At 35.7% G+C, this 23,926-nt stretch overlaps 1 protein-coding gene across 19 annotated transcripts in view; it reads left to right on the top strand.

Annotated features, from left to right (window-relative positions):
* Positions 1-23,926, top strand: part of TENM3 (teneurin transmembrane protein 3) — a 1,290,863-nt gene that overhangs the window by 905,082 nt on the left and 361,855 nt on the right. For 14 of the 19 annotated variants that reach the window (XM_054295903.1, XM_054295901.1, XM_054295904.1 and 11 more), the window contains one exon: positions 15,094-15,167. The exons of 4 other annotated variants lie outside the window; for them this stretch is intronic. The gene's annotated coding sequence lies outside the window, so the exon portion shown is untranslated. Of the gene's footprint in view, positions 1-15,093; positions 15,168-23,926 lie in introns of those variants that run through there. One more of the 19 variants, XM_054295918.1, reaches the window with a different exon arrangement.

Raw genomic sequence — 23,926 nt, 5'->3', positions numbered from 1 at the left:
CCTATGGATTTCCTTATGGGAACAGCATTAAAGCAAGAGACAAATGCAGAGTCTGGCATGTTATTAGCTGCAGTGGAGTGACGGGGAGCAGAGCTTCTGTTCTCACTTCCACCCTAAGCAGCTTATTTTTTGCTAGCAGTGGTTTACAATCTTGCTTGCTAGTAATGTTGTTCTAAATTAAATTTCACCTGTATTATTAATTTTAAGGTTCTTATATGTTTCCTCCATAAAAGGGCTCTCTCTGAGCTGCTCATCATTTCATCAGCCTATAGGTCAGGAAATTATGTCTAATCAGAGCATAGGGAAAGGCACTTTTTAAGGAATTGAACAGTCAACAGCCTTTTACTTGATGATATTTGTCTTTTTGAAACTCTGTGGTCTGATTGGGAGGGATAAATGACTTCACAACTAGAAGAGAGATACTCAAACATTTACATTTAAAAAGGAATATGTACTTTAGCTTGGGAAGAAATTGCCTCATCTTTAAGGGATAGGATTTTCAGTTACTTCTCTGCTTTTCCAATTACCTACCCTATAAAACTCAAAAAAGTAGATATTTCTTTTAACTCATACGATATGCCTGCTAACTTTAACTTGTCATTTTCCCTTCTAGGGTTTCTATTTTGCAACAATGATTAGGGTACAGTTCTTAATTCTGTTTCAGTTGCTGTTTTTTTTTCCAGAGCAATCATACCAAAATGATCTCACATATTTTAAAAGTATCTTTTAAGAACAAGTATGTGTTTGTTGTAGTATTATTACCTGCATAATTGTGTGTGTATAAATGCTTATGCATGCAGGTATCAGGTAATTATAGAGCTCAATACTCTATGTGTAAGTGTGAATATGTGCATAATGCAGAATTAAAAGCTTAAAACAGAGCACAGTTGTGTAGCATCTTGAAATTGTTTTATTTGCATGTGCCAGCTTGTTAAATAGCATTATACTGGGGCCTCAGTGAAAGGCTGTTGTAAGCTCTAATAACAATAAGTTAATCTCTAGGCAAACAGTATGGAAAATACAACTTTTTTTGGTGGTTTGCCTTTTTTTTTTTCCTTCCCAAATGAAACTAGTGTAAAAATATTTGAATTATCAAAACAAAAAGGAAAAATAATTTTCCTGATAATAAAGTGTTATCTATGCATTTATTTTTTGTTTCCAGTCTACTTTAAACCTTATTTTAAAACAGCACTCTTTAGGCATCAATGTCTTGACGTTCATTTGCAACCCAAATGTAATAATAAAACCAAGTCAAATATAGTCCCATTATCACTCAAGATGCTGTAGTTAGAAGATGGATATAGAAATAGCACAAAATATCCAGCTGCTCTACATCAAAAACTACTCCAAGTGCAAATAAATACTTGGAAATGTTTTGTCTTAAAATTGAAAGGAGTCCTGAAATAAAAAGTGATTCAATTCAATGTGACAAATGAAGTATGAATTCCATTTTGCAGTAAGTAATAGGGAGGGTTTTATTTTTGTTCCTTTAACTACGTTTCACCCAGACATATGAATATTGTATTTAGTACTAAACAGTTTCAGAAGATGAAAGTTGCCAATTGTTGGAGCCTGTGCTCATTTTCTAGGCTGCAGCCACTGAACTGACAAGGAAAGCAGAGATGTGAAAATCTAGAATAATAGAAAGCATTCACATCTCATGAAGCTGAATTTCAGCTGGGTGCTTTAAATAAGAAAAGGGCAAATATGAGGAGAAGTATCTCTTCTCCAACTCAGAGACAGTTTCAGAGGGTCTTCTGGCCAGTTAGGGCACACCCTTTAAGGTTTTTATTCACTGCAAATTAACACACACCCCGCAAAAAACAAAAACAAGCAAAAAAAATCAAAGAACCACAAAAAAAACCCCAACAACAAAACAACCCCACCAACTCTACAAACTCTACTTTAAACTCAGTATGATCCTTATATTTTATGTAGTTTAAGTATCCTGTACAGAAAAGAAAGTATTCAATATCTACCTCAAAGAATCAGAAAATAGCTGCCTTTGCTTTCATTTGTGTTGGGGTAGCTGTGAGCAGCACCATGGGAAATAAAATGACTGTTTAGCTCGGTGTAGTGTAGTAGAGATCAAGAGCAAAGTAATGGGGAAAATCCTTAATTTTTTTAACAGGTTTTCTAGAGCAAAGATCTAGTGATTTTATTTCCTCTTGTCCTATCCTTTGAGGATTCTGGCTTGCTGTATAGTTAATTATTGAGCAAGAAGTATCAGGCTGATTTATATGGGGTCCCTGTTGGAGAAGGAAAGTGGACATTTCCTACTTGGTGACTTGTTTAGGTGTATGGATTGGCTTTGGGACATTACTGGCATTTCTTTTCTTCTTTTCAGTATCTAATAATTTGGAAAATGTTTCAAGGTTTGTTAAAACTTGTGTGAGATTAAGAGATTATAGGAATATGTTAAGTTTTGAGGACTCATAGTAGAAAAGTAGGTGACCTTCTGGAGAGCAATGGCCAGAAAAGGCAGAGGAGCAGAGAAGCACCTCGCTAGAGGAGGGTGGAGTGGGCACCAGGTGGCAGCCTTTTCCCATGGCAGGCTGGCAGCTGATGGATGGCAGTGCACCAGATCCTTCTGATAGGCTTCCAAAAGCTTCCTTTTATTGCTCTCCTCGCAGTAGCTTCTCACTTATCCTTTCCTTGGTTTTGGAGGTGTTAGCTTTGGGTCAGGAACGTGGGAGGCAGCAGATGCTGGGGTGGATGTGGGACTGCCAGGGTGGTGCATGGCTTGTTGGTCATCAGGGATGGCCACTGGCCACTTCCCAGAGCTGCCAGGGGGCAGAACCAGGCAGGCGAGCAAGTGTCTGCATCAGATGGAGAATGTGTGGGAAAATAAGTGAGAGGATAGCAGCAAAAGGATATGGAGAAAGGAGGAGTCGGGATTTTATCAAAAAGGGGTAAGTAACTGAAAATGAATTCTGTGGAAGTAACATGGAGAAACATATAGATAAGTATGCAATATAATAAATTTGAGGCAAAAAAAATAATGTAAAGAAGAAAAGGCAATTGTTCTGTCTGCTCCTATTTACTTGAGTTCCAGGAAAAGCACCTAAAAAAACATTACAAAGAAAGCAAATAGCCAAAAAGAGAAGAAAGAATAAGATTGAACTGATTTTCTCTTGACTTTTTTTTATGGGCAGTTTCTGGAGAACCTACTTTAGGCTGTAGTTGGGAAGAGAGAAGAGACAGTTGAATGAAACAGTATTGGATAGCTGATTATATTGATGTTTTCTCATTTGCCCAGCCTAGCTTAAACCCCTGGTTGTTCATGATTATAGAGCAGTAGCTTTTCCATCTGATAGCCAAGTTTGTGCTCTTCAGATTTGCATCTTCTCAATTTGAATGGCACAGTGGCTTTTGACACTTTTCCAGAGAGACTGTAAACATTGAAGCTGCCAAGGCAAAATGCATTCTGAACCTATAGTTAAAAACATCATGTTTCCAGGTAGTGCCTCTTGCTGAATCCTGAAGCATGTAATATGAATTGCTTTGGAAAGCATTTTGTATCCTTAAGATAGAAAAGAATATTTCAGCATCTGATAACTATAAAGAAACTTTCAAGGCTGCTGATCCAGATGCTTTAAAATAGGCTTGAATTTAGTTAAATTTTATTTCAGGCTGCTTTTACTGACCTTCGCTCCCCTTCTCCCCTTGCATATTCCCTTCGTGGTCTTTCAAAAGCCAGGTGTCTGGGATTGTCTCCAGCCTACTCTGAAAACACCCCAGGCCTTGGATTAATACATGAGGGCTGCCTTTTATTTAATCCATCCATTTACATAAGGCCTGCTCAGTCAAACCCACTTGCAATGTACAGCCAAGTTGAACCGAAACCTCAGCAGGTCACTGGTGCATGGCCCTGGATTTTACTGAATTTAACTTAGTGTTGCACCTTCTTGCAATGAAAACTGAAGAATATTGCAGAGGTGGTTTGGATTTCTGATTCACAGAGGGATGTTGGAGAAATCTTTGATCTTTGTGTGAAAGAACAGTGTTTGTAAAAATGTGTTCCTGCTTAATGGATGTGAGTATAGATCTAATAGCAGGGTGAAAATTTCATTATATATACATGGCATGACAGTACATTGTTAAAATTCAAAATACTTCCTTAAACATATAGAACAGACTTACTTGGACTGCATCAATGTAATTCTGTTGTACCAGCTTTTCCCTCTGAAAGCATTGCTACTAAATGAAAACACTTTGGGTTTCATTTTCTAAATGTAGTTTAGAACTACTTATGTCAAAATCTAAACAAATTTATTGTTTTCTTTTTCAAGCATATCAAACTATAGATTTTGTGTGTGTGTGTGTGTGGTTGGTTTGGCCTTTTCTGACAATTCCAGTTGTCAGCTTTTACAACTTGGTATTGTTTTTTACTAGAGTCCTTCTCAATCTTGTTGAAAGTGGGTCACAGGACATGGCTAGCTTAGGAGTGAAAGGAACAGCTATGAAAATAGTGAGCTCTGCTTAGACTGTCTGTTCAAAATAGTCACTCTGCAATTTGCAAACAGGAAGTATTATTAGTGATTTTTTTCTGCTAGAGGTGACAGCCAAGTTCTTCTCCCTGATTACCACTTGAATAGTGAGTAAACAATTTTATGAAAATAAAAGTTATCAGGTAAAAGAGACATGTCTTAGAATACCTTTTTTGTCACAAGTTTCTGTCAATGAATGTATTAGAACAGCATTATTTTTCCAGTGTTATTGTCTGCTACCTTTTAGGTTTTTTACATGGAAATACATAATTTGAGTGATCTGAACAGTTTGAGTCCAGAACTTAGATGTGTGATATTTTTGGTACTTACACAATATATCACTGCTTGATTCCCCTGATGAGCAAATAGTTGTTCCCTCTACTTTATGTAAGTAATTCACATCATTATATATTTATTTAGACTGGAATACTGTATTAAGAAACCCTTGATATGAGATTATTCTTTGTCTTAGTATACCATGTTATTGTGTATAGTCCTTCAGTGACTTAAAAAATTAAGTGATTGCTTTTATTACCATTTCTAGATTTTCCTGTTGATAAAAGTTATCCGACTTGCAGTTTTTCATTTTATAGATATTTCAATCACATACATGCAATTCACAATTTTCTGTTGCTATCTTTTGACCCTGAGTTATCTTTTTCATTTTGTAATTTACAGGATTTTTCCATGAAATTCAGAAACATTTGCTGTTTTCTTTAGAATTCCAAGATTTTGTTTGTGCCTAGCACATATGAATTGAGCAGAGACTCATTAGGAATACCTTAAGAACACTCTATTTGTTCTGCAAATTTTTTATCTACATTTTATTGTAAAATCTGAAATACATAAACAGTGGAGTTATACTGAACATTTTCAAAAAGAAGGGAGCATATAAATCACTGGATTTAACAGCTAATCAGGTCTAATATAGGGAAGATAATTGCATGAAATTGGGGACAGATTGAGTCTTGTTTCTCTCTTATAGTAAATGGTTAGGCAAAGAAGAAAAAACTTAAAATCTCAAGGTAGGTTATGAAAAGAAATGAATGTTTCTAAATACAGATGTGTGAAGATTATAAATACTAAAAGCTATACTTTAAAGGTTGTATAATAGTGACAAGGAAATAACAGAAATAGAAATAACTTGTGGGATTGGAATAAAAATTCAGTGTATATTGTGAAATAGAAATATTTATTAGGGGAATTGTTATAACAGGACATCATGCTGCTCACTGATTTATGGTTCAGCATGGTGTAGAGTGGAAAGCATAGATGATATTGGAGTCCTTGATGGTATTCTGTAGATTTGGTTTTTTTCTTGTTTAACCACACCAAAGATATCTCAAAGTCTTATCTCAAAAGTAAATAATAAAGAAATTTCTGTGCTCTTTGCTAGATTTTAAAGTTACTGAAAGCCCTTTAGGAAGGAACTACCTCTTCTCTAAAATGTTCTGTCAATACCAAAAATGTCTGAATGACCAAATAAACATCTTAATATTTTCATTATAGTTTGACATCTTAATATTTTCGTTATAATTAGCAAGCAAGGAGCAAGCAGTGATCTTTTTAAGAGCAAGAGTAGAATTAATTATGTAGGTGAAGATTTGATGGTGATGCATCTCTCGTGTCCAAGGCAGGAGGGATGCTTTGCCTTTCATAGCACACCACTTGGCCCACAGTTCAGTGCTGGTTGTTTTGGTAGTCAGGAGCCCGGTGTGTCCAAATAATTCCTCTTTGCCAGTGGCTTCTGAAAAGAATTGTTTGGAGCTATTGGCATGGACTGTGGTGGAAATTTTCCAGTGCATGATGCTGATGGCTTTCCACCAGCTTTGGCCAGCATCTTCAGCACAAATGGTCTGTGAAGTTTCCCATTACCTTCTGTAAATGCTGAGGCCCTATTGCACTGCCACCTGCCAATCACAATGTCACCATCTGTCATGAGAATTAGGTATGACCTGCAGTGTTTTATATAATCCGGTGACACTTTACTCTTCCTATCATTTCTGCTACTCTTTCCTTCCCTGAATACGCTGGTTGAAGCTTATCTGATGCACCTTGGTTTGCAAACCTTCTTTGAAAAACCCACAATTACAAGTATGTGATAGTGTGTTAGCAAAAGGTGGGTACTGAGAACACGGTCAGTGCCATTTCAGAAAACTTGGAGAATAACTGACCAAAAAAAAAAAAAAGGAAATTGTTTTAATACTCTTGGAAATTTAGTTGTGCAACCATATTTTGCTGCTGCTGAAACACATCACAGTCCTGGTTTTAAAATGAACTTTAAAGAGATGCACTTTTTCATTGTATTTCACTGATGTATATTGTAGTTAAAAGTAAAAATTTCTGAGTTCAATTAGTTGAAAATAACTGCTATAGAGTGTTCAAGGAAAGGTTGAACTTGTGAAGATTAGCCTGAGGGAAAGTACTTAGACAAAAGTTTGGTCATTTAAAATGTATTGATCAGAGAGAAAATGATAAACCATTTTGACTAAAGGTGAAAAAGAGAGAAAAGCTAATAATAAATGGATCATTGTTATTTGAGGAGAAGGGGAGGTTTTTGTTGCTCATCTGGCAGATTCCTAGCTACCTTTAGCCTGATTTCATGAAGTGGAGAAGTTTTCAGCGAGAACCTCAAGAGAAGGACTCTTGTGACTCAAAAAATAAATGTGTTTTACCAAGTATTTTGTGATTTGAGTTTAGCTGAAAGAATCACATCTAACAGAAATCAGATCTTCTCTCTAAATATCTGAGATTTGACAGAGGTATCTTAAAGCTCAGAAACTAATTTCTTTTGTTTATTATTGCTTGATTATCATGTAAAGTTTAAGAGATAATGTTTAGTGGGGTTTTTTTTGGTTTTTTTATAAGTAATGCAATATAAATAATAAGGGAAAGGGCTATTAATGTATTCTGTTTTCTGGGGTTTATTTGTTCTGTAGGGGGTGTTTCGGGGTTTGGTATTTTTGTTGTTTGTTTCTTTTTTCTTTTGTTTTTTTTTTTTTTTTCATGTTAGCACTAATATTGGGAATCATGAAACAGCTTTAAGTGTGAGTACTGTAAAGCAGGATCCTCAATTTAACCACTTGAAAGGACGTATATGCATTGTTAGCAGGAAGCTTATATGTAGAACTGACAACAGCCAGTTAGGACTGCAGTACAAAAATGATCTATTTCAAAGGGCTGAAATGTGCACAAATGAAGTATGCAACTTTAAACATTTTAAGTGGTTGTGTTTCAATCTGTAAAACCAATTTTGTTTCCAAAGTATGAATTCTTGATAAAAGGTAGGCTTTTGTGATTTATTGGATTTAAATTAGTAACATTCAAAATGTTCTGCATTAACTTCTTATCTGTCAAAAAAAATTGTCTTCAAATAAAATTTATTGTAGCATGTTGCGGTTTTGGTGATATAAAAATTGCTTAGCAGACTGTGCAACAATATTTAATTCATCCTTTGTGCTGCACAAAACTCAGTAATTACAAGAAGGTTTTTTTAATATGTATTAATAAGGCATGAAAACTTCCTCCCCCCGCACTTTTTTTTTTTTAAATCCTTGAGTCATACTGTCAGTTTTGACATTTTCTTAAGCCTGCCCATGGAGGAGATTTTTGTCGTGTTTTGGGTAAGACAGGAAGCTCCTAGGGATACTTGGGAACTGAAAAAGTGCCAATCTGTATCAAGAGCAGACTCAACAATGTGGAAGAAAATTGAGCTTGTATTATCCTGAGAATAAGTATTTTGAGATGAAGAAAATGTATGGAACTTCCTAATAGAGAAATCCTAGAAGAAGCCAAGCTCAAGGAGGTTAGGTTGTTACTGTTTTTCTTGGCTGGTGTTGATCATGTGTAGCAAGTACCTAGGGATGGGTGAAGCTGAGAGTCATGGCTCTCAAGTAGAAACTTGAGGTGAGTCTGGTTTTTGAAGGATGAAATACAAGAAATGGATATTTCAATGTCAGCCTCACACATTCTGCCTTGAAAAAAATCATCATTCTGACAATAGACTGCATATTTTAAATATCAATGGAACAGTGATACACTATTGCAAGAGAGTGGAAAGCTGCCTTCAGGAAGTGGACTTTTAAAATTCAAAATTGGGTAGCTACATTAAGTGTTCTTTTGAAACAATTAAGTTATTTTCTGTGTCTTGTTTTGCATGGGCTGAGTTTGAGTAGTACTGCTCTCAGATTAAAAATTGAATCAAATGGATGACTCATATAGCAAAAAATAGCGTGATTTTTCTCTCTGCTGCCCAACTCTGGGTTTTATTTTACTTTAAGGTAAAATATTTTTTCAGTAGTAGTGAAAGTACATATTGGATATCAACTCCTCACAGTTGAAAAGACTTGAACAGCTAGTAGGAGGAAAGTACTTGATATCCTCTGTTTGAGCCTTTGGTCCTTTAGAATCACGGCCATGCATGACAAGAGAGCTCAGCTATTAAACAAGGTCTGGGCAGGAGCAGGTGGGAGGACACAAGAAGTGACCAGAAAAAGTATCGAGTGAGTGAAAAAATATGCAGTCGTTGGTTTGGATAGAGAATGGGCATAGTGCCCATTTCACCTTTTTACTGTTCACCTTCGCTAGGCAAGATTTTTAAAGAGCTTTTTGAAGAGACTAAAATTCTTTGTGACAGGTTGTTTAGTGTCTGGATGTGTTGCTTTGTTTTTGTTTATTTTTTAGGGGGACTGGGTGAAATTGTTTCTATGTGTGCTGGTCTGGGCATCAAAGAGGTGCCTTTATTATTTTCCTTCAAAGTTGTTTTAGAACAAACTGACATTTTTATTATCTGTAGAATTCCTAACTTTATACAAATAATACCATTATTCATAATATTTTTATGCTATAAATACCCCACTTATACCATCTCATGATTTTCTGCCAATGGTTAATTTTGGTGTATTTAGCACTGCTGTACATTAAGATGTTTCTTCTCTGTTTTCTATATACAGAATTTCACAATGCCAATAATCGCATGTGGTTATAGGTAACTAAGGCAGGTTTGCAGTTCAGACTGTGGAATATCTGGCTATAAGAGCTTTTTATCAGTTTCCAATTCTTAAACATTTCTGTTCACTACTCTTTCTATTTTAGTTTTTGTTCTTATTGTAAAGCTGTGTATCTGAATTGATTAACATCTGAACGGTGCTTTTGTACCAAAGATTTGCCAGTTGTGTGGAATAAAGCAGACTGCTGTGTGCACTTTTTTTTGGTTATCCTTTATGTATTCTGTAAAATTCTACTTTCATTTATTTCATGAAAATGAATACTAAAAGGTTCAAAAATGAAACCAAAGCGCACACCACAATGATTTGTTTAATTCAGTGACATTGTTTACATGGTTACTTGAGCCAAGTAGTTGCTCGAGCCACACAGTACGTTCATATTAATGTATGTGTGTATGTCTATGTGTATATATGCATGTAGTCATTTTCAGCTGTTAATTGAAGGTAATAAGGTTTAAATTGACAGTATTTATTCTGTCAATAAACAGCACAGCCCACAAGCACTTGAGTTTTTGACCAGAAGGTGTTTTCCGTCCTTGCAGTGATCCACTGTAGAGGCCATATCATGGATCTGACCAAAGCTACTGAGTCATGCACATGGCTCTGACTTTCTGATCATAAGGTCAGAGTTTGATTGAAGTCACAGATAGCAAAAATACTTTCATTTTTACTGAGACAACAAAGACCTCTTAGCCATTGCTGTGTAGTTAAGGTTTTCTGAGTGCTCTCCCAAAGACAAAGTACTGCTTGGTTACAAATCCATTATTGCTCTTCCCCATGGTCTGACAGCTCTGTGCCCTTCAAAAGGAGGAGAGCAGTGAAAAACGTCGCATGCTGTAAGTGTCCAGTTGTCTTCTCTGACCAAATGAAAAAATGATGATGTGGAAGATCCGTCCCTTTCACAAAATCCTTCCCTTTCACAAAATTTCCTGCTTCCCTTTACTGAATTGATCTGTGAGTGAAACACGCGCTGTGTGTACAATTTACAGTGCAAGATCAAATTGTCCAGAAGAAAATATGACGTGCCTGTGGCAAATGCACAAAAATATTCTGGATGGCTTATCCTTTAAAAACAATGTTTTCAGTATATACTGCTGCAAGAAAACTGGAGATTTCATCAGGAGTTAAGAATCTGTCTGAGCTGTAAACTCTTAGATAATTTGAATAACTGGTCTCTAGCATAACATGTCACTACTATGTACCTAGTTAATGTGAGGTAGTCATGTTTCTTTGGTAAGTGGGTGACTTAGAAATAAAATGTGTCAATTAATTTGGGATACTCTAGAAAAACTCTGGGTATGAAGTTACAAATATATAGATATCAAAGAGAATGAACCAGCTGTTTAAAAATATTCTAAGATGCTTTAAAAGAAAAAATTGCAAATAAGAAAAAAATCTATAATAGAATATTGATGATGTAAATAAACATTATTTCCAATTTGAGATTGTTTTCATCATGGTAGAAACATACCCCAAGATGTACTGGGCAGCTTCTTTATTCGGTGCTTTCATTGAACTAGTAACAGATGTTAGGCCTTTCAGGTAGAGATGGGTGATGTTAGATTTATATAAAACAAATTCTATTTAAGTCTTCCATATTTTGAAAAGCAGATTACACAATTTCAAGGTATTGTATTTCTCACATCTAGCACATTCTTGGTTTTGAGGTGCATAGAAAGGAATGTTAAATATCAGCTTGTTCAGTGTTTAGTAGTTATTTGGGTAAAGCATGTTTTAAGCAAGTTTGGATAAAGCAAGTATTTAAGCATGTTTCACCTGAAATATTTATTAATATTAAAAGCATGTTTCACCTGAAATCTTTACTAATATTAAAAATCAAACAATTAATTAGCATTTAAAGATATTGCATTTTTCTCTTCAAAATACCATAAAAGTATTGTAATTATGGACTTGGATTCTTTTCATGCCTGCTGCTGAGTTTGTGAAAATAACCTTTCACCCTGGTTTTTCCATTTATGAAAAAGGAATGGTCCCAGTCCTAGTCAAGTGCTCTGATGCTTGTTGAAAATAAATCTGCTGTGTGTGTGTGTGTGTTCAGTGTTATCCCTATGATGTCGAGAATTCCTTCAGGAGAATTTATTTGCAATGACAATTTTTTAAAAATTTTGGTTACATGCTCTTTATTTTGCTCATTTGAATACAAATTTAAGACTAAAATGGAGCTCATGTCTACATAATATCTGATCAGCAGAATGCCCTTTGCTGAATAATACTGTGATGTATATAGCATAATTCCATAAATTGAATCAGAATTAGTTGTTTGCTAATTAGTTGTTTTGAATGTAGCTTTATATTTAACACCTCAGTCCTTGCAATCAGAAGTTTGTCTTTCATTTACTTCTTATTGATAGTTTATTTTCCTCAGTGGAAATACAAATAACTTTTGTGTTTGATCGCAGTCTGTATTAACCTTCTAAAACAACACTCTAAGCTTAAACCAACTTCCATTAAGTATGTTAGATTACTTTTAGATTTCTACTTTTTGATGCATTGTGAGAACAGTTATATTGGGGGAAAAGAAATACTCACTGACATGCCTCAGAGATGAAAAATAGGCATTTATAGGAAAAATTAGATCATGAATTACACATAGTAGCATAAGAGATTAAAAGATGTTGATATGGGACGGAAAAATATTGCCATGCTTCAACAATTATTTTCATCTATAAAGGAAAAGATCTTGATTAGAAACAAAACACTCAAAAAAAGAAACTGAAAAAATCCCACACCCACCTCTCCCCCAACGAAAAGCGCAGCAAAAACCAAAACACCCAAGCAAAAAAAAAAAAAATGTCCAAACCCCAAGCTGCACATGCTCTCACATGGCCTCCCAGCAATCAGTCACTGGAAACATAGATCAGAAGAACTAAGAAATATCCTTGTTTTTTGTTGCTTAGCTGGAAGATAGAGTAACTGGTATCCAAGTTAAGGAGTGGATTTTGGAATTCTTAGGTAGAAAAATCTCGTAGTTGATATCACAGTAATTGGTTTGGGCTACTGCTCTTGTATACATTGAGTCTTTAAGCTCTATAAAGCTGTGTGATAAGGAACTGTAGCTCTGAGCTGGAGATGTGAGTAGATCAACTATGTGGTTTTATCTTTCTGGCAGTAAATTATACAGTAGGACCAACAGATAAGGCTCAAGGTTTGGGTGTTTTCTGGTAGAGCAAAAATAAACAGTGATAGGTTGCAAATCAGAAAATATGATAACCACTAAAAAAAGTCATTTTCAGGCTCCTGACAGAACTACTTTATCTGAAGGGTTCTTGGGATGTGAGAATCACTCTGAGGTGCAAGCAAATGTTTTTGCTCATTAAGTAACTGTCTTTAGGTTTTGGAAAACAGTAAAATAAGGACAATCTTTTTGATTCCTTAAAATGATGATAAAGCTGTAAAATGAGAACAGAAATAGGAAAAGTTAATATCTTTGTTAGCTAAAATGTTTTATAATATAATTGAATTTTTGCTAAATGTCCTAGCTTGTTGTATTTTCTGTCAAGACTTGAAATTGATTCCTTAGGACAGCTACCACCATGGGGTCTCTTGGGTGGTTTAACTATATAGTTAGGAGAAAAATAATTAAAGAAAATCTGGCATTTGTATATGTGGTTTCTACAGCACAGAAACTACCTGAACACTCTAAGATTTTTTTTTTCCCTGCTAGTTTGTCTTAATTTGCTTCCTTCTTTTTAATATACATAATTGCCAAAAGTAGAACGTGCCATTTGGGTCAAGAAAATGCTCTAAAATTTTAGTTAGGCCTTTGTGAAATATGGTACGTATATAAATGATGTCAATTCAGATTAGGATTAATTAGTTAATGCTAAGTGGGCTGCATGGTATTTAACAAACAGAATACTTTGTTAATGCATCATTAGCAAAAAAAAAATGTTTTTCATCCTTCATAACTGAGTGTTCATAAGCAAGCCCTGTTTGTTGTTCTGGAGCATAGGTTTGCCTTTTCAGTCTTGCTAAGTTGCAAATACTATTGATTAGCTGTACCAGTACCATGGATGTAGGACAAATGGCTTGGGCGCCAGCATTCAAAAATCTCTCAAATGGGCTAAACTATATTAATATCTTAACAGCAGTATGGTCTTATGGATTTCTGTGCACAAAATATCCCACACTGGTACTTGCAGCCAGTGTTTATTCTAAAGCAGTGTCTGGTGTGCTTCTGAAGGGGTTTGCAGCTCAATGTGCCCTACTACTTGTCTATCCAAACAGCATAAACATGGAAAAATCAACTGCAAGTGCAGAGTGGGAGAAAGTAATGTCTTGCCTGCTGTGATGCTCATGAATCAAGAGATAGTTTATGTTAATGATTCCTGTACTGGAGATGAGTATAGCAAGCTTAGACTTTTGTTTTGAAAGGTTGCTGGAATAGAAGTTGCTGGAATACTAAGTTGTCTCCTTCTTCATGAACAGATGTGGACTGACAGGTTTAATTTTGTGGAAAGAAAAATTTGTCATGTTAGTGCTAAATTTAAGGTATTGTCTCCTAGACGCATGTTTCTTTTGCTCTGCCTTTGTAGTCTAGATTAACAGTGGAAATATATTGACAGAAAATCTACTTGTGAGTTAAGATTTGCAGCAGGATTACTTGCTACATAGAGATTCATACAGGAGAGAAGAAAAAACAAATTTTGCACAGGGGTACCTAAAATATGGAAACATTCTCTGGAGCGGTATTTAATGACACCCTGAAATTTATAATTAGACAAAGCAATCAATCTGCTTTTATACTAGCTTGGAAACTTCCTGGAGAATGTGACAGATCAAAAATTATTTATTTACTAATATTTTAAAATTAAATGAGAAATAATTGTTACATCACCTGAAAAAAAAAAAAAAGAAAATAAAAGAAATAGCATACCTCAGGTGTCCTGGATCTTGTTACCTCTCTGGGTGTTAGCATCAGAAATTTCCAAAATTTCTTATTTCTGCTATGTGCCAGTCAATTATTAATCTTCCATGGATCATGAAAGCTGCCATATTCTTCAGGCTACTTGCTCTGGCAGGAGTACAGTGTACCGAAATGCAGAGGTTGTACGACTAGAAAAAAAAATATTCTTTTTATTAAAAATTATTCTCTGATTGTATGCAAGGAATTATTTGGATTTGGAGGGACCTCCAGTGGTTTCCTCATTCATCTCCTGATCAGCTCCAAGCAGGCCTGGGTGGGGGGGTTCTCAGGGCTGGCTCCAGCTGAGTCTCGGATCCCGGCAGGATGGAGACCCCGTGACCCCTCTGAGCATCCTGTGCCAGTGTTTGCTCGTCCCTGCAGTAAATGCTGACTGCTCTTGGATGAACTAGCAAGTAGGAGCCAACTGCTTCATCCTTCTACTGTTGTCCACTGAATCCTTTTCCTCTTTTCCTGAAACTGAGCATAAACCAAAGAAGCTGCTTTCATCCTGCAGCTCTTGTTGGACTGCTTTGTTCTCCTTGCAGAGGAGAACTCTTCTTACACTGACATACTTACAAAAATATGTAGTTTGATTGTAATTTTGTGTTAGCAAGAAAAAGCACACTTTTGGTTGATTCTGCTTCAGTAATTTGCTTTCCATTTTCCATAGGAGTCTATTGCAAGGTGAAAGAAAGTCTGTGAGGCATTGGCAACAATCAGGCAACTATTTCTTTATCTTTAGAGGTAAGCTGTCATTAAGTGTGTTGTTTGGTATCGTATTGGAAGAGAAGTGAAAAGAAACTGGAAAAATGAGAGTGATGTTTAAGAAACCTGACATTACTATGCATAAAACAGTTTACCTGTTTCTGTGGATGTCTATGCCCAGTGCTTATTTGTGCTTATCTTTTACCAATATTGCATACCTTTTACCCTTCATCCATTGGAGTGCAGAACTTCCAAGTTACCCCACCTCTTGTTGGCAAATGTTTTAAATACGTGTTTCTTCCCTCTCTCACTGGCAGCAGAAAAAGTACTTTAACTGTTTGTTCAGTTACATAACCATGATGACAGTGGATTTTATTGGAGTGTATATAGCTTCTGATTGAGGCAAGGTCAGTCACATTTTTTGCCAGGACAATATTTCCCTGAAGTTTCTCACTGTGAGAAAACTCTATTGACTGAAGATGGGTTTTGCCTGCTTTCAAAATACTGGAGTGCCAGCCCCTGTATCTCAGTTTTTAAAACTGGGCACTCATCAATTATAGAAGGGTGGTAGTAACTCTCCCCTTATTGGGAAAGGTAGGGGCTTACCAAGACAATGAAGTACTGCTTTTATTTTTTAACATCTTAATTACTTACTTTTGTGTTATTATAGAAATTAAAGGATATGCTGAAATATAAATTTTAGTAAGATTTCTTTTCCGAGAAGGAGCAGTGTAATATGTTACCCATCTGTGGAATGCTATAATTTACAAAGGATAAAGGATATACCAAGAGATTAATTGGGTGTTCTCTTTTTCTGAGGCAGCTTTTTCTAGGAATAGCTGGTTTTAAGCTTTTCACTCCAACTTCTGTGAACTAGATTTCTACAATGAGCAGCCCAAAGGAGCATAAACAGGAGCTTCTGTTGTGGAATGCACTTCCTTTTTATTTTAAAGTGTTGATTAACCCTTTTTAGAACTTTCTTTTGATGTGACCAGACAGAGACACTCATATATCCCTTTGGGATTTGCCTGCAGTGAACCTTCTTCAAAAATCATGACCTTGGCTGTCCAAGTGACAAGGCTCTCGAGTTGTTAAAGTAGATTTGAATGAGAAGAAAGCAGGAGGCCAGAATGCGTTGCTGTAGATGTAGTGATGCAGTACTTTGTACTGGCTGAAGCACAAGTGAGGGCATCAACCACACAGGTTGTTGCTGACAGGATGGAAACCAAATCCAGCAGCATGCAGTGAGACACATACAGCAATGTTCTCATATCTGAACATGCAAGCATTTAATACATAAAGATGAAAACACATTATGCTTTCCTTTGTCTGGGCTTAGGAATTTTGACAAAGTCTTTCTTGGTAACAAGGACATTCTTTGTAATGTAGATATATGTATACCTTTGCCTTTACAGTCATAACAACTTCTTGTCAAATGAACCGAAAAGTCCCAAGTGAGACTTTCCCATCATGATAGAACAAGAACTCAATAACTTGTTATTCAAAACCCTGTGATAGAATACATTTCTGTCTTCAGAAATTGGGTTCTTTGCACATTTCCCTGGGAAAAAATGCACTCCAGTGATTGTTTCAATGTATGCACTGGGTTATAAAGGGAGTTTCAGAGATACTGTACTTATCAGCTGCACATGAACAGTTTGTGGTTTGAAGAGGGAACCTGGGATGGAGAAATCCAACCTTCTGTATCCAATTTTACCCCGTGGAATATGGCATTAAACAATCCTATTGTGTTTAAAATTTCATTTTGTCTGTTGGAACACTAGACCATATGGTTTATTTGGAGAAGCTTATGGATGGTTTGTTCATCTTTGTTTCCTGATTTTCTACTTTATATATCAGATAATGTGAGACAATTAATTGTGAATATCAAAGGTAACCCTTGAAGTTCAGCATGGTGTTAAACTATACGTTATGTCTTATTTATTTTATTGGAATACAAAACTTGTGTCTTTTTATTTAGGTTGCACATTTGAACTAGTCAGGTCGAGCTGACGTATAAAAATCCGGTAATTGTGAAATATTAAATTAGAAAAGTGTATGGATCTTGTGTTTCACAAGAACTAGTTGAAGAATTGAACAACTTCAGGAAAGATATCTTGTGAACCAGACTTGAGCTATATTTTCTGACATCAGCCAGTCTTCTTGAAATTTTTAGAAAATCCTGGTGGTGGTGTTTTAGGTTGGTTTTTTTTGGTTTTTTTTGGTTTTTTTTCTTTTCACTGTAGCCAACAGTTATTTACTTGTCTTATTTTATACATTTGTTTTATACAATAGTTTACAAATGGAAAATTTTATTAAGATATGTATTTAGGATATAGTATAGCTAACCTGTAGAAGTGCTTAAGTTATGCAAATATATATGCTGTGTGAGACACACTAGAAGGCTGTGTATCTCTAGTTATTTATATAGCTTTTAGCATTCCTGTGTATTGCAATTAATTTAGATCCATGTTTTGAGCATGTTGCATTGTTTCTTGCTTTTGAGAGTTGGTGGAACACCTCACAAAGAAATGCCCTTTGACGATAAGATTGCAAATTGGGAGTGAATGAGCAGAAGAGGAGTATGCCAGACTATAATAATGTTTGTAGCATTAATTAAACTGTTTGTTAAGTAATATATTCGGACAGACGAGTGTTTCCCAGCTTCTACATAGCCCATTATGTGTTCTAGTAAATTAAAACTAGGAAACCTTTGTTGGAGTTATAGTGCTCAAACTGACATCTAATTCCCCCAGACAATAGGTACAAGCCTGCAAGCCTCTCTAATTCTTTCCAGTCTTTACATTTATTGATTCTTTTGTAAACGTGTTTCATCCAATCTATTACCAGCAGCACTGGTTAGAAGTGTGAAGTTTGCCACGTGTGACCTAAGGCGCATTGAAACCAGCAGCTGTCTGCCAGACAGCCATACAGTTGGGCATCCCAGATTTACTTCCAATCACTAGAAAATTTGGACCTTTATGGCTGGTTTGGTTCCTGCTTTGTGTGGAGGGACTGACATGTTAATTCTTTGATCTGTCTGGTTTGCAACTGAATTTAGTTCAGCTATCATTTGTATTCCTGGTTCTAAATGTTTTATTACTCGGGTTGGCTTATATAAGTAGCTTGTTTTGATTCAGAACTTCATTTTCCCTAGTCCTGAGTAATGTTTTGCGTATACATATGTATGTTTCTTACTGCAAAGTATGGATTTAATCCTTTTTTTTTCTTAACTTGACAGGTTTTTTGCATGTCTTATTATGACAAAGTTACCAAATAATTAATGCATAATCTCTGAATGGATATAGTAAATTTTAGTGAAATGGAACAGCAAATTTTAGTGAAATGAGCACAATACATTTTTATTATTTTCTTCATCTTATACTGTAAAACATATGTAATTAATAATTGATAGTAAACAAACACATCTTATTTTTCCTACCATATTCATCACCAGTTTCAAAGCTTTGAAGTTCAGTAAATAATTTATGATAGTTGTTAGTGTAAGGAAATCTAACTGTACTCCTGATCCTGCTTGCTTTTTGTCCTTGTTGTTCTCAAGCATAGCTTTGATTGGTAGCCGAACTGAATGATAAAGAATGTATGAGTAACTGATGGGGTTAATTAAACAGATTAAAATTAAATCAGCTGTTTTTAATTTTAAAAAAATTATAAATACATAATGGAAATTTTGTGTATCTTTATTTTTTTAATTTTAAATGAATCGCATAAGACAATGAAGAACTGAATGTTTTTAATACAAAGTGAAATGTGTTTTCAGCTTGCTTTTGTTCTCAAAACTTCAATCAGGTTGTCTTTTAGCCTTGTTAAATATCTTGCTGAGATCTGCTGTATTTACTGAGAATGTAACAAAAGGTGTGAGAGTACAAAAATGAAGAAATACATGGTTTTGGCCTTAACTGAAATGTTCCATAAAATGTTAATTCCTTTGCTTTTCCTTGCTTGCATGGATAACCCAAAGATTCTGAAGAGATTTTTAAGCATTGAAGAGATTTTTTTTCCAGATCATTCAGGCTCAAAAGGTTAGCTTTTATTTGTGTCCTTATAAAATTTCTTAAATAATCCAGTAATGTATTGTGAGTCTTCAAATATATTCTGACTTACCTAAAACTTGAAAAAAAAGCAGGAAAAAAAAATACATGACTTCAGGCAGAGAGGTAAAAATTCTGTGTAATTCTGTAACTTCCAGGTACCGGTTTATGGCATCTCCAGTTTAACCCTCAAAACAGAGTGAGATCAGGACATAGCAAAGTAGTTTGAACCCATCCTCATTTGGCTGCAAAAAACAATGCAGTGTAAAACCTCTCATGGAGTTTTGCCAGACTGAGTGAGGAACTGTGGTAGAAGTTTGATGTACCTAAGAATATATTTAATTTCTTTTTATTTTTTAAAATAAAAATTTTTGTGTGCATATAAATGGAGCTGCACGACAGCACTTGTGCTCAAGACGACAGGACTGTGTAGGAATCTGTGGCCATTCTGTCCCTGGGCAGGCTGCAGCCTGCAGTGCTTGTCTTGCTGTGTTGCTGTGCATGTGTGGAGCCCCGCGCCTTTGTTTCTGACACGGGTGGTCTGGGAGCACGGGGTGTAAATGGGCTCTGTTTTGTACAGCTGTAATTACACTGAGGCATCACAGTGAAGCTTTAAAGACTATTTTCAGTGCAGGGCTGAATATATAAGGCACTAACTAGGAGGAGGCTGTTATTCCATGGTCTAGGGTCTTCTGGGTCTGAGGTTTAGGCTGGTTTGTGAGGCTTTCCACTTAAAGATGATTTATAGGTATCATGAGCCAGATGTTGTGAAAATTACCAAGAATAGCAAGAACCTGTTATTGGCTTTCAGAAATTTATTGTCTCTCAAGGTTTCTTGTACACCACTGTTATTTCCCTTGAAATCAGTGTGGGACTTGCCTTGTGTTGGCAAGACCACATTAAGCCATTATTGTCATTAGTTCACTAATTTTTCTGGTATGGCAGATGACAGAAGAGGAATGTTTTGGGAAGTTTCTGACTTTGACCAATATGGTGATAATTTCACTTGGCAAAGGCACGTTACTACTTTCTCCCTATTGAATAGTAAAAACCTTCTCCAGAAAATGAATTTGTTAGATTATTTCAGGGACCAAAAAAAAGGGCCACAATCTTTTATAATTAAAAGAGTTAGCCTAAATATAGATGTTACCATCGACTGCTTAGTGTTGTTTGACAGTGGCAAATTTTTTCCTTTAGAGGTCTGTAAATGATGTGATGAGCAAGTATTCAATCTTCATTTGGTAGCTTTAGCTGCTTCTTGAAAAGTACTTTGGTTTGGTTTTGTTCTAAAAGCTCTTCTTTCCTCCCATGGTTTCTTTCATGCTTGTTTTGTCTATTTTTAACTGCTGCACTGCAAAAACAAGTGATAATGATAAGGCTAATGATGAACACCCATATTCTTTTGGAAGCTTTAAAATTGTTAAAGGATAATCAGCAAATAACATTACAAGAAACGTGTGACTGCAGTGTGATCTCATGCATGTTAATTTTTCACTGCAAGAAGAACCTGTGTCTCTGGCTTCATAGATCACCTTGAAGGATTGGGACTTGCTTTTTGTAAGGAACATGGTTTGCAACAATACATCACCTTCGTTTCTTTGCTCCTAGAGAGAATCTGCTGACAACAGGGCTATGATAGAACAGGCCACATCCACCACTGACTTTTTCCTTTCAGTGTCACCTTGGGACATCATGTCTGCTTTCCAAGTGAGGATAATTTTGTAACTGTGTTTTAGTACTTTGCTTTTTTTGTCACCTTGTGCAGCCTACTGGCTCTTCAGGGGCTAAGTTCATGTGTTGCACAAAGTGGGTGCAAAAATGCTGTAGAAGAGGAAAAATCTCAGTCATTTTCATGCTGCCTTATTTTTATTTTTTTAAGTCAGGCTTTGTGAACACTTAAAAATTGTGCAAATTTTTATTGAATTGTAATCTGGTTTTGTAAACATCTGGATTTCTTGGCAAGGATGATAAAGCAGAAAAGGTGGAGAAAAGACAGACTTCAAGGATAAAAGGAGCCTTAACTAAAGGAAGCAGGTTAGCAATTATGTGTGCACTGCCAGTGTTCAAGGTAGAATACTGCTCACACACAGAGCTCAGTTATCTGCAGAACAAAGGAGCAGCTTACGGAACTCTCAGTACAGAGAGACTCGGTAGTAATTTTCGTGACCTCTTGTAATCTTGTAAAATTGTGAGGTATTCACAAATTCAATGCTTTGTTCTGCTTATTGAAAATCTTTGGAGTTAAATTAATAAAACAAACTTGTGTAGCTATCAGTGAATGCCTTTGTGAACTAAATGTTCCTTTTCAGTCCACTAGCATCACCAGTTAAGCTATCAAAAGCAGGTGCTTTAATTAAAATAATTTTTTTTGTGCAAATCTACTTGAAGAAATTAGTAATTCATGGTAAAAGATATGAAAATTGGAATCTGACATAGTGTATTTGTACATAACCTTTCCACAAGTACTGAACTCTGTCTAATGTGCCTTAGTTGCTAAATCAAGTCAGATGTCTGAGGCGAGAAATGGAAAGCTGATAGCAAATATTCATAGTGGAAGCTGATAACAGCCTTAATTAAGCTGCTGCTATCTTTCCATGATAAATTTAGAACTTCTCCATAAGTCATCTGACTTTAATGCTCTATTTGCATCCAGGAGTGTTTGATTTAGATCAGTGTCTCTGTTAAGAGATCTGCAGATGTCTCTTTGATAGCCCTAGCTGTCTCTCAAGAAGAGCCTGGGAGCTTTGTTTTCCTGTGTTGCAGGGTAGAGAATGAGGTGTACATTGACCTAAAGCTGACCTTCCAGCATTTAGCTTTTTCAAGGCTGGCATACCCTGAGAAATACTTATTTCTTTAATGACTAATGCTTTCTCATATCATTTCTTGAACCCAGAATTCCTTAATCTTTTTGTTACTGTACTTGCTTAATTCAAAGAAGCTTTACCATGAAAACTGGATAAAAGGATAATTTCAGAATAATTCTAGAAGCTTGAGTGGGCACAGCCCAAGACAGTTCTATTCAGGTAGTGTTAATTGCAATTAAATAGAAAGGTTCTAAGATAACAAATGATGTGTTGAGTTTTTTGAGTAACAATTTAGTATTATGTCACCAGATTGTTTGGATGGATTTGTTGTCTTGCCGGTTTTGCTTTCAGCAGTTGTACGCATTGTAAATGCCTTAATCATCAACTGAACTGTCTGAGACGCTTCTTTTTTTGAAATTCTTTTCAGAACAGGGAAAAATAACTTAATTTGAAAGTTAATACTTGTATTAGAATTTTTTGATCCAAAATTAAATTGTTTTTCCTGTCTAGAAATTCTGCCATTGTTTCTGAGCCAGACATTTTAACAGGATTCTTCTTTATAGTTAGAAAAAATCATGGGAGAGTCTGGTGCTGCTTCCTCACAGAGAATGAATACACGCTATTCAGAAATGGTAATTCTCACAGTTCTCTAAACCTGAGATAAAGCAGATCATTAAGTTGATGTAAATTATAAAAGTCATCTGCATGTTTGTCTAGAAGTCCAGTATTCATGTATTTGGTGTGAAAACAAACACAAAACAGGAGAGTTATTTCACCAGAACCTGAGAAGTGGTGTGAGAAAAAGGAGCTCTGCGTGAGAGATGTGGAGAATCTGATGCATATGAGCACTTAGAACAGGCAAAAGAAATCAAGTGTGTTCTGCTGGATTCCTGCTGCCTGTACTTGTATGTGCTAGCATTCTCTCCTAGCTCTTTTCTGCTTTTCACTTTCTCCTTTTTTTTTAAAACATGGTATGCCTCTGGATTAATTTTTACAATTTTTTAAAGAGGATTTTGAAATTTATTTTGAATTTAGTTATTTTCCTGCATGTGTGCACTTATGCATCTCTGTTACTCTGTAGTGCTGCTAATTCAGCAGTATTTTGTAGCTTCTGAGGTGTTAGGATTTCTTGGTGTCATACCTTGGGGACAGGAAGCAGAAACAGTCAAGAATGATGAGCCAATATGCATGATTGTGACATGCTTGAAGTTACAAAAGTTGCTCTTCAGGCAATTGCCATTTGTGAGAACCTGATGGGTGAAGATAATATTGGTAGTTTTCTTATCTATCAGTCACTAAAACAGTGGCCAGTTGAGTGGAATTTGCACCTGCAGAAATAAATTTTTGAAATTACATCTCTGGACGGTTAGTGTAGTAAGATAGTTATAAAATTTTATATATTTTTTAATAGTTTTATATGTACATAGAGTTATATTGATTGATAGCACATGTAGTAAATTAGCTAATGATCTGTCACAAAAGTAGCTGAAAAATACTTTTCCAAAAAACTAAGAAGCTAATATTTACACTTCTGTACTCTATAATTATTCTGTTGTATTTGTCTGCTTGTGATCAGATTAGTTGTATTTTAAGGAATTTGAAACCAAAATTATAGATGTCTCTCTGTGCAGGGCTATGTTACTCTGAGGTACTGGAATGTTTCTGGACAAAATAAATATTCTGTGTGGGTAGTTCTGCATATCAGCAGGTGTAGGAGCATCAACCTGGCGAGTGCAGATCCAGAACACACGTGGGGCTTACATTATCTGAAGAGATTCTCTGCTTTGTGATTAGAAAGGTGACACATGTAAGAAACTCCAACAGATGAGTGGATATCAGTGTTGCTTTTTTGCCTCACTCTCCTCAGTTCACATACTGCCCTCTTTGCTGCAGTATTTGCAGAACACTTCACTGTAGTAGCTGTGTTTCCAAAGTGCTGCTG

This window comes from Melozone crissalis, unplaced genomic scaffold, assembly GCF_028551555.1.
Source record: "Melozone crissalis strain CALT ecotype California unplaced genomic scaffold, PUWL_Pcris_2 ptg000006l_1, whole genome shotgun sequence".
Taxonomy (NCBI): domain Eukaryota; kingdom Metazoa; phylum Chordata; class Aves; order Passeriformes; family Passerellidae; genus Melozone; species Melozone crissalis.
Note: the sequence above shows the minus strand (reverse complement) of the source record. Positions and strands in the feature narration are given on the sequence as shown.